Source organism: Protopterus annectens, chromosome 3.part0 (assembly GCF_019279795.1).
Source record: "Protopterus annectens isolate FY-2018-M chromosome 3.part0, PAN1.0, whole genome shotgun sequence".
NCBI lineage: Eukaryota > Metazoa > Chordata > Ceratodontiformes > Protopteridae > Protopterus > Protopterus annectens.
The window spans coordinates 1,434,316,363-1,434,328,735 of record NC_056731.1 but is presented as its reverse complement, the minus strand read 5'-3'; positions in this window follow the sequence as shown (position 1 = coordinate 1,434,328,735).

Genomic DNA, 12,373 nt, shown 5'->3' with positions numbered 1-12,373 from the left:
GACAGATTTTGGAGTCCCTTTATCCTTTTGGTGAGGAACTTTGGGGTCTCTCCAATTGCTGCAGATGTCGGGTGAGATACATCCCGAATGGGGCATTGTACTCGATCATTGGTCTGATAAGTGAAGAGTACAGGGGAACAATGACCTCACTAGATCTGGATGTGAATCCCTTCATGATCAGGTGGGCAATGTAGAAGGTCTTTCTAACCACTTTAGCAATGTGAGTGTCAAAAGAAAGGCCACTGTCAACCTGGGTCCCCAGGTCCCTGATAACCTCTTCTGTGCTTAGTGGATTGCCACCTATATGGTAGCTTGGGGTTACCTTGTTTTCCAAGGGTATGACTATACATTTTTGGCGTTTAACTTCAGGCCATGGCTCTGGCACCAGCTATCTGTTTCCGTGAGTCCCTTCTGAAGGATATCCGTGTCCGATGCACTTTCCACTATGGCCCAGTTTGCAGTCGTCTGCAAACTTTGTCAGCCAAAGTCCTCCCATGTTGGCCTGTACTTCTGAGAAGTAGATGCCAAACAATAGGGGCCAAGGACCGAGCCCTGTGGGACACCACTTGTGACCGGCTTGGAGTCTGACACAGCGCCAGCAACTCTAACCCTGTGGGTTCTGTCCTTAAGCCAGTTTGCAACCCATCTTGTGACATATGGGTTTACATTTAAGCTGGTAAGTTTTTCTACAATACCCGAGTGGGGTATTGTGTCAAAGCCTTGCAAGGTCAAGGTAGGCTGTATGGACTGCCTTTCCTCATCAATGGCCTTGGTGACTGTTTCGAAGAAGTCAACCAAGTTCAAAAGGCATGATCTTCCCTTGACAAAGCCAAACTGGGTTGGGTCCAATGTCTGCAAGTCCCCTATATCTTTGTTTATGAGCTCCATTATGATCCTCTCCATAGCTTTGCAGACTAGACTTGTTAAGCTTATGGGGCGGTAATTACCAGGGTCCGTAGAGGCACCGCCTTTGTGGAGTGGGACCACAGTTGCCGTACGCCACTCCTTGGGCACGTATCCTGTGGTAAGGCTGAGATTAAACAGCTGCCTTATGTGCGGGTTTAATTCCTCATTTAGCTCGTGTAGCACAGCCGGGGACACCATCCGGTCCCATTGATGCTGTGTTTTTAGCTTTAGAGAGCAGCTTTCACCTGCGCATTTGAGATGTCCGGGAGGCTACACTCGGCTGGGATAGTTATCTCTCCTTTAGGGGAGAGGGGTGAAGTTTGCACTGAACCTGTCTGCCAGTATGTTGGCAATGTCTGTGGGTTCAGTGATTTTGTATCATTTTGGACTAATTCTGAGCATATCTGGGAGTTTCCACCCAGGTTCCTAACATAGCTGAAAAAGGCCTTATGATTGTCCTTTGAATCCATGGCAATTTTCTCTCAAAATTGGCCTTAGTTAATTTTATGAGTGCTCGTATTTTTTACTAATAATGATCAGGGGTGACTTCCTTTATGGATTTTGTTCTATCATGTAATAGCTTTCTCCTCTTATTGTAAAGTTTGTTAATGGCTGGGGTCCACCAGACTGGACGTTTGCCCTTTGTGGAAAGAGTCTTGGTTTTATTTGGGATTGCCTGATCCATGCAGTCCTGGAGGTGTTCATAGAAGGCATTTGTAAGGGCTTCCGCAGCTTGGGTTGTGGTTTCCTCTGGCTCAGGGGCCTTGAAGGATACCACACCAGTCTTGAGTAGTGTGAAGTTTGCTTTAGAGAAGTTCTTCACTATGGTCTTTTGCTTGGGGTGGGGGCGGGATGTGGATTTCCAGTGAGATTAGTTTATGATCAGATCTCACCAATGAGGGATATACTTCCGTGTGGAGCATTTTGTCCCCATGTTTGTGACAATGAGATCTAGTATATTTTCTCCTCTCGTGGGAACAGTGACTAGCTGTTCCATGGCATTTGAATTTATGAACTCCAGGAACCGTTGGGCTAGAAAGTTAGGGCTTGAGTAATGTTCCCAGTCTATATTCGGGTAGTTGAAGTCACCCAATATGATGGTGTTTGGAGATACATTTATACCCTCCAGTGTCTTCAGGAAGGCTGTGTGGGGTTCCTGAGTTTGAGAGGGTGGCCTGTAGCATGCTACAATTTGTAGAGCAGTTTTGCCTATGGTTAGTTGCACCTTGATGGTTTCCGAAGCTTCGTGCGTTGCCACCAACCTGGAGGTGTGAGTATCCTTTATGAATATGGATACACCCCTTCTTTTGTGGTGTGGTCCGGGTTTTGGGGCCGAACGCATGATATGAGGTAAAACCTAATAGTGCGGGTGCTCTCAGGAGCCTTGAACCAGGTTTCAGTTACAGCACAGACATCGATGTTCTCCATACTGAGAAGGGCCTCGAAAGTGCGTGCATTTTGAGATTTAGACTTCTGGCATTGAGCAGCATTACCCTCAGTTTCTTCCCATTTTGTTTTCTAGGGTGGTAGGTTTAGAATTTGAGCCTTGCCTAAAAAGGCACTATGGGGTGGCAAGAGCCTTAGCCAATATCCGGAATCCCAGGGTGACAGGTGCAAGCCGCCCTTGAAGCAGCGTGGCTTGTCAAGCATGTCATCCCAGGCAGACAGACACTGGATCCCTTTGAATGACACCAGACATTAAGCCAATTGTTAAAGCTGATCATCTTGTCTCTATATTGTGGCATCATTCTTGGTGAAGGAAGGATACTGCTCAGGGTTAGGTCATACCTGCCTGGGCTACATAATCAGAGAGCTCCTCTATGTCTCTTTTCATGTAGTCCAGGGAGGTACGCGTCTCAGGTCGTTCACACCAGCATGGACAATGACTGTGTCATATTTGTACTTGCCATGGAGTGACCCGAGTGCTTGTGTTATGTGGCGGATTCTAGCGCCCGATAGGCAGCTTACTGTGACCCTCTCCTTGTTCAGCCTGGTGAGTGGGACGTCAGTGTGTCTGACTATGGAGTCACCTATGACAAGTATGTTTGGTGTTGTATTTGGCCTTAAGGGCTGTGACTGCTTTGCACACTGCTTTTGTGGTTTATGTGTTGCTTGTGGGGTGTCTTGAGGTAGCAGTTGTTTGGGTGTCTGCTTTGGAGGCCTCTGCTGTTTAGGTAAATTTTTACTCAGAGCCTCCGAGTATGGTGAGTGGGACTTCACTGTGACTGCCTATAGAGTCATCTATGACTAGTGTGTTGGGTACGTTATTTCTCCCTATTGGTTGTGGTTGATGGGCACACTGAGTCTGTGGGCTATAAGTCATTGGTGTTGTGTTGGGGGATGGGGACTGCCTGCATTTCTGCTTTGGAGTGCTCTGTTGCATAGACAGAGTAGTATTGAGAAGCTCCACAAATGTTGTTGTCTTATTATGTTAGGTCTGTGGTGGTGGAGATTTAGTGAGACTATGTGATGAGTGTTGTGGTACAAATGTTTAACTTCCCCTCATGATTGTCAGGTTCAGTCTGGGTTGGAGAGAGCTTTACCTCCAGCATGGCTAGATATGTGCATCTCCCACAGGTTGTAGTGTTGGATGTTAGGAGGGGAGTATTGACTGTGTACACGAGACAATTTCTATATTGACTCATGATGCCCATATTCATCATATAGACAGGTGAGAACACTGGGAATTGACAGTTGGACATGCCTGAATATATAACTATTTCCCACTATATAAGTGAGGAAAGTGTGTACAAGAGCTGTTTTACTCTAAACAAGCAGGAAATGTAAGTACAAACAGTGTTTACCTGTAGGTAATGAGGAGGATTGAGTGCTATAGTAATTAGTAGCTCATGTAGTGCTTACATGTTCTGAACAAGTGCTGAGCATGAATAAGCAACACAGATAGGGTGTTGGATAACATAAACACACTGCCTCTCCAACAGGTACACAATCATATATCCATGTACACTACAGAGCCCCTGTAACCATAACTATGATCGTACAAGGTGCACTCAGGCTGCATGGGACCGGTCCACATCCCTGGTTGTATCATACACATATGGCAAAACAGTTTGCTCTACACATACACATCATGTAAAACATAGCTTCATGTCAGTCTGAAACACACCAACAGTTATCACAACCCACAAAGTGGAGACACCACTCATAATGGGAGGCACTGCACTACTACCTTGCTGAGTCTGGTCTGAAAGGCCATGAACCTTAATCAACGTATATGTTGTTAGCAGTACAGATGTAGATGACAGTACAGATGATTTCACACTGCATATCATACCTGTGACAGGTTATACGACATCATCACCCATACTGTGTTCCACCTACACTCAGTATACAAGATGTACATCCGTGTGTCACAGGAGTGTTCTGCCAGTGTACTGTTAACAGAACCAACACTACAGAAGGTGTCTGATTAATATGTGCATATCACACCACTGACAGCTGCAGTAAAACAGGGTTAATTCATTGTACTCCCCCTCATTGTAGCCCATATCACACAGACAAACGGGAGCCATCTGCCTATGTAAGTATGTGAATGGCTATGACCTAGGAGCAATAGCTGACTCAGTGTTGTGGACAACATACAGAAGAGGCTTTATGGGTGAGGTGTGTGACATATGTGCACAATCTGACAGCTGCATATTGCATTGTCACCACTAGGTTAATAACCCTGTACCCATGAACTACCACCTAGGCAGCAGTCAACATAATGGACACTGTGTAAGGGATGCTGCTGTGCAGTTTACTTCCCTGAGCTATTGACGTCACCAAGCCTATTAGGTAGTCATAAGTGGCAACGCTAGTCATGACAGGGTGCCATTCATGAATATAGAGATCATTGTTCAGCCATACTCATCACTCAAGTGAACTATATCGGATCACATATCACCTTTAAGGGGTATTGGCCATGTTTGGATAGCCAACACCAGCCTTCATAATCCTCATCTCCACTATGTAGCACCACTACACACACACACACACACACACACACACACACACACACACACACACACACACACACACACACACACTTGATAGTGTTGAGGTGAGGACCCCTGCCTATGTGGTAATCACCATTACAGTACTGTGCACCCACATGATGCGACACAGAGAATTCACATGTACAGGTAATCAGTAATGCCTAAGATCAACGGCATCAACAGGCTAGGAGATTGCATCACCTGGAGGGGTTAGGGGTCCTATCTGTTCACTCTGGTAACATACATCCTCACTCCATGGACCAGCAGCCATATATACATACACACACACTGTGGAGTCCATAATTGAATGCACCTATGTCATGCACATACAGATAGCTCACATGTGTGTGATACACACCCCACCCCTGCCTATGTCTTGTTTTCTACAATGCAGTATGTACAGATCTCTACAACAGTGTACATGAGAGTGAGTAACAATTGGGATGTATTCCCCACCATACGTGGCATATATGGACACACAAGCAAACACACATGGCAGTACTGTGAATCAAACCCCTGCTATCTTATGATATGTATGAGAGACATGCAGCTGTATTGCCCACATTACAATGTGTACCAGTGCTACCTTTGGCAATTGTGCTGATATATGCACACGGGAGGTCTTAACTGTTACAGGTGTCAAGTTATTTACAGTCAGCGACACCCTGACCGCTGTGTAGGTTTTATGTGTTCCCCTTCAATTAACAGAACCATAGCTTAGTGTGTTTGCACATGTTATAGTAGGACTGCTTATGACACACCTGTGAGCTGTCCTCAGCAAACATCCATTTGCAAAGACGGCCCACCACTTAGTTATGTCCTCACATCCATCCATACCTGATGTACATCTTACCGTACTGTCAGTATATCACCATATACAGTTGACAATGATGGGGCTGCATTGCAACTGCATGTTGTAGTAAGACACACGTCACCTGCAAACATTAGCTACTGCACACGCATGGTAGCTGAATGCACACCACTACGTGTACATGTGTGTAGGTCCTACATTCCTGTCATTTAGCCATGTTTGTAGACATTGCAATTGGTGGACATGTGTGATGACATACATGACACATGGACTGTTGTATGATATATTTGCCATGGGTAACCAGTACAGAGGGAATGTTAACTCAGTCAACATTGATATCACATCTTATGTACTGTTAGCATTCAACAACCATGGACCTACCTTCCATGTGCATGTGTGTAATTGCTGTAGCCACCTGTCCGCACGAAGGACAACAACAGCTATGCTATATACATATGTATTGTGTGTGTGTGTGTGTGTGTGTGTGTGTGTGTGTGTGTGTGTGTGTGTGTGTGTGTGTGGCATGTACATATCCACGGCAGGTACATGTATGTCATATCCAAACATGAGTGTGTTTACTGGTGTACAGCAACAGTCATCTGTTACTCCTGTATATGACCCAGGGTCCCTGTTATGTGTACAGCCAACCTGGTTACAAACAGTGGTATCATTGCATTGCATAACACATGATGCAACTGTGTCAGTACATGGGTAGTCTGCACAGTTGATGTAGAGCTAGGTACAGTCCACTGGTCATGGGTCACATGGTGTTGTACTATTATATGTTCTACCACATGTATGGATGTGTGTTGCTGGTCCAAGGACATGGTGATGTCTGAGGGCTACATCCTAGAATGTGGCTTTTGACACTGTGATCTGCACCTGACACATCTGTGATGCCTTTTGAGGGTGTACTGGTCAGTACATGTGAGTGGCCTTCATGTACGTGGGGACACCACCACCTGGAGCGGTCCGTACCTGTGTTATGGCCCACATGTCTGTATCTGAGGTATACGGTGGTAGTGCTATTGTTCACAACTGAGCCTTCAGCCAGGTGTTCCTCACTGCACAGATGTTAGTATTCCCCATTTTTGGATCTACATTGGGCAGCTGCGATTATGAATGCTACACATCTAGCACTGTTTAGCATACACATACAATGCAGTTGTCCTCTAGGTGTCAGGGTGTTAACCTGGTCTCAGGATATTCGACTATGAATGGCACTATATGGGTGAAGTAGCCACTCCTGGCAGGACATCACCACGGGTGGTAGTAGTGTGCCAGGTTTAGATTGGTACATCTAAGGTGACGGACAGCAGCAGATGTTGTGTAGAAGACTGGTGTCAGATATATGCAGTGCAGCGTTCCTGCTAAAAATGACAACTGTCGACACTAGAGTCCATTACAATGTCTTGTTCACGTCTAACTGTAATAGCATGGCCACTGTGCCCTTCCATGTTTAGAATCAGAGTGCATACAAAACAACCCTGTGCTAGTAAGAGTGTGAGCATGCCCAGTATAATGTTGTGTAGATGGACACATAGTACATTCCAAAGGGCCGTGTGCTACTAAGTGTGTGAGCATGCCCAGTGACACCTTGTGTTGGTTATGTGCCTCTATGTGTATGGGCATGGCCATTGTAACCCTGTATAGTGATAGTAGTCATCCAGTCAACAGATGGCCATACCCCACTTCAGGATGGATTCCTACATTGAACACACAGGTTCACAGGTATGTACATTGTAACTGCCAGCATCCATGTTGATGTCCGCATTCCTAGAAGGTCATATTGACAGTCTTGAAAGGTGTAGTGCCTGTGGCGCAGCTCATATCTATGTAGTATTGTAATAGTGGTCTGTAGATAGGCAGTTGTCCTGATCCCACCACTGGCATGTGTTTGTCTCCATCTGCTAGGGACAGAAATATGGTTTTAGACTGCTCACACTCCATACAATCCCTATCACCGTCTTTGCAATGCTAATGATGTCACCCACCTAAAAGTACACCTCTGGGAGTGCTTTGTCCCAGTAATCTTGGTAGCGTGTTCTGTAACTGCGTAATGCTGTAGTGTGATACAGTAGTTAGGTTGGTGTTCTAATCCCAGCCATGCCAACTGTGTGTGGGTGTGTGTCTCTGTCTGCCTGGGGACAGAATAATGCTTTTAGACTGCTCACACTCCATACAATCCCTATCACTGACTTTGCCATTGCTGATGATGTCACCCACCTAGAAGTACACCTCTGGGAGTGCTGTGTCCTAGTAGTCTTGGTAGCACGTTCTGTAACTGCATAATGCTGTAATGTGATAAGGTAGTTTGGTCGGTGTTCTAATCCCAGCCATGCCAACTGAGTGGTGTGTGTGTGTCTCCATCTGCCTGGGGACAGAATAATGCTTTTAGACTGCTCACACTCCATGCAAACCCTATCACCTACTTTGCCATTGCTGATGATGTCACCCACCTAGAAGTACACCTCTGGGAGTGCTGTGTCCCAGTAACCTCAGTAGTGTGGTCTGTAACTGTGTAATGCTGTAGTGTGATAAGATAGTTAGGTCAGTGTTCTAATCCCAGCCATGCGAACTGTGTGTGTGTGTGTGTGTGTGTGTGTGTGTGTGTGTCTCCCTCTGCCTGGGGATAGAATAATGCTTTTAGACTGCTCACACTCCATACAATCCCTATCATCGACTTTGCCATTGCTGATGATGTCACCCAGCTATAAGTACACCTCTGGGAGTGCTGTGTCCCAGTAATCTCGGTAGCGCATTCTAAAACTATGTAATGCTGTAGTGTGATAGAATAGACAGGTAGGTGTTCTATTCCAAGGCATGACAGGTGTGTGTGTTTAGCAGTCATATCCTATGTGTTGGTGTCTGTGAGTGGGTAGCTACTGGATGTGTTGAGGAGCGTGTTTTGTTGTTTTCCTATATAGTGACCATAAATGTCACAATCGGCCAAGAGACTGGGTTGACAAGACATACACATACATTCAGCAATACTGGATGTGTTGAGGAACGTGTTTTGTTGTTTTCCTATATAGTGACCATAAATGTCACAATCGGCCAAGTGACTGGGTTGGTAAGACATACACATACATTCGGCAATAGGTCTGGTGAGTAATGTCAGCAGCCCTAATCTTACCCTTAATACAGTCGGAACCCATGTGACACACAGAAACACACTTTCCTTGATATTAACACCAGTACATAATGCAGGAGGCGCATGTGGTTTCCTTTTCATTCTTGTCTAATGCTTTGGTGTCAAGTGGTCCACTGTTGATATATATATTCTATATCTACGTATGTGTGTGTATATGTATATGTGTATATATATATATATATATATATATATATATATATATATATATATATATATATATATATATATATATATATATATATATATATATATATATATGTGTGTGTGTGTGTGTGTGGACATTAGCACAAATAAATCTACATGATGGAATACATGTCCTATACTGGTAAATGCCTGTGCTGGATAATCTGTACATGATAACCTCAGATGTATATATATCTGCCATGGCTTAGTGGTAAAGCACATCATCTGTGGTGTGCAGGATCCCGGTTTTGAGCCATGCAGAGGCCAATTGTTTTGTTGCTGGGAAGAACAAGGGACATTGAATACGGTGATAGTAAGGTGCTTTTAACCAGTTGTGTGCGGGTCTGTGCGACAGTAAGCAGTGGCTATTTTTGGGGAGGCTCAGTATGGGTCATGTAATTATGCATTAGAAGACAATACTATGCAAACGAGGTGGAAAATAGTGAATCCCATTTATCCCCAGGGTATGATGCAGGTCCCAAGAGTGTATGCATATAGATAGCCGAGTGCAGGACTCGAATATAGGTGAAAGCATGGGGGGTGTCAGGCATACTGTACGTAGATTGGAGCCCTGTGTCTCGGGATTGCTCCGAGCTTAGCATGCCTAAGCTAGGGGTGTATCTATACCTGCCTAGTGCAATTGGGCAGGACAAACGCAGTAAGAGAGTAGTCAAGGTGAACAAGCTGGGCAAACAGGTGATATTTATCACAATCAGCAGATTAGAGGCCCAGCAGACCAGCCCGGCCCAGAACATTATGATAAAGTGAGCAAGCACCATCCCCTCGGGATTTTCCACACTCTACACCACCAGTGTATACATGCGGGGACATTTTACAAAACAATCCAACAAAATGAGAAGGGCTGCAGCAGGCAACATAGACCAACATGTGCAGGAGGCTGAGGGTGGTGAGGATGTGAATGCTGTCAAACAACCCTCAGTGAGGAGACAGAGAAGACTGTATAGACTCAGGGTAACCTACCAGGTGCTACATGAGCTGGAGATAGTGGAGTGCTATGGGGTGGACAGAGACCTCCTACAGCAGATTGTTGAGCTGTGCTGGCCACACCTGACACATCGAACAGGTTGAGGGGAACCCATCCCTGTGGATAACAAGGTATGTGCAGGCCTAGGTATACTAGCCACAGGTACCTCCCAAGGTACAACTGGGGATATCATGGGGATCTCACAGGCATCTGCATCCAGAGTATTCAACCAGTTCCTGGATGCCATGTCACCACATGCCAGTGAGCACGTACATTTCCTCAAAACACGTAAGGTGTTGACCAGCAATATGCGTCTCTTCCACCAAATGGCAGACTACCCTGGGGTAGTGGGTGCTATAACCTGCATGCACATATGCATCAAAGCACCACCCAGTGAGCAGGGTAGGACCTACATTAACCACAGGGGCATCCCCTCCATCAACTGCCAGGTCGTATGCGATGCCCAGGGCATTATACTGAATGTGTGTGCTGGCTGCCCTGGAAGCTATGACAATTCTGATATATGACATCTGATGCAGCTGTACCACAGCTTTGCCAGTATGGACATCCCCTATGGTCACCTAGTGGGGGATGCTGGGTACCCACTGGAGCCTTGGCTGATGACACCCATCAGAAATGCACACACACCTGAACAATGACACCATAATGAGGCACACGCACAGGCCAGACATATAATAGAGCATGTGTTTGGGATGGTCAGGTCACGGTTCCAGTGTCTGGGCACATCCGGTGGAGCCTTGCATTATTCACCAGCTACATGCACCCAAATTGTTATGGTATGTGCTATGCTGCACAATATGATCCTGTGGAAACAGCTGCAACAGGAACAGCATGGGGCAGGGCCACACAGCCCCCCACCAATGCCAAGCCCTGTACAGGCACAGAGTAACTCAGAGGAGGAACAACCTGAGCCAGACCCAGTAGGTGGGAGGAGGCATGCCCAGTATGACCTGGCCTTAGCAAAGAGGCAACGCATAGCATATGCACTGACACAGTAGTGACCCAGGGAATGTCACCCTCTCTGAGTCACACAGACAGTAAAAGGGATGCCAAACATGACACTACCTGTGCTTAGCCATGTATAGGAAGTGCACTATGTGCATCTGACATAGGCAGCCCTCCAGCACCATCCTCAGGTCTGGCACACCCTCAAGGTAAGTCAATCAACCTACCAATTGGCAGTTGTATTAGAATGTGTTGGTACCTGTAACTATGGTATGGATGTGAGCATGCAAGGGAATTTGGTGGCCAAATGTTTAGGCAGCAGACAGTAGATGTCCATAGTGGCACCGTGACATCTGTAGCACATACAGGGGTGACCATAGTAGCCAGTAGTACACAGGGTGTCATAACCCACTGCGGGTAATGGGCTGAGCATCATGTGTGTCCATACAGCCCACACAAATCTCAACCAGCTGGACAGGTGTAGACCAATGCAGACAAATGCTGTACTATGGCCTCTGAATATGCCCTATGTATGACCCCCCCACAGATCCACACAGACAGAATACAGCAGGCCAGGCAGTTGTATGTAGGTTGTGAAGGCTAGGACGTCTGAAACTAATATGTTGGTAATTAAGTCTAAGATCTAGAGTACACTGGTATGCCTCCAGCCAGCACAATATGTAAGTCTACACACTGAAATGGAGTACCTGACATACCAGTACAGTTGTAGCAAAAGTGTACAAGTGTCAGGTGTGCCCCCCATCCAAAGTACACATATAGCAACAGTCAGGTGCACCCCTCGGTGCTGTGTAGGAATGTGGATACAGTTGGATGTCCCCCCTCGCTGTGCAGAAATGTAAGAACAGTCAATGCCACATGACCGATGGATAAACTGCAGACACAGCATGCCACCTGTCAGTGTACAACACAGAGGTCTGCACCACAGTACAGACTACCTGGACATGTAACACATGCAATACAGTTGGCCATACTGGGCATGCTCAAACACATGAAGGTATGACGCCAGTGTCAGTCGATAACATGTGGAATGGTCATACTGGGCATGCTCACGCATGTAAACACAAGACGGCCAGGTTTGCAAACACCATTGGTCTGGACATATCTGCCGGTGCATTGCTATACTGTTGGATGACTGTGCTGTATGGTATGTGTGTGGTACGGTCTATTGTCTGTATATTTGCCATGGTGTATTGGTAATTCACATTAGTTGTGTGCGCAGGGTGTTGCTACCAACACTTGCAAAGAACGGTTATTTGTTTGTGGCCAGAACAAGCCCATTGGATACGGAGGGAGTAAGGCACATTGAAGCAGTTGGGAGCGGTTGTGTGTGGGTTTGCACTGTGTTAAGC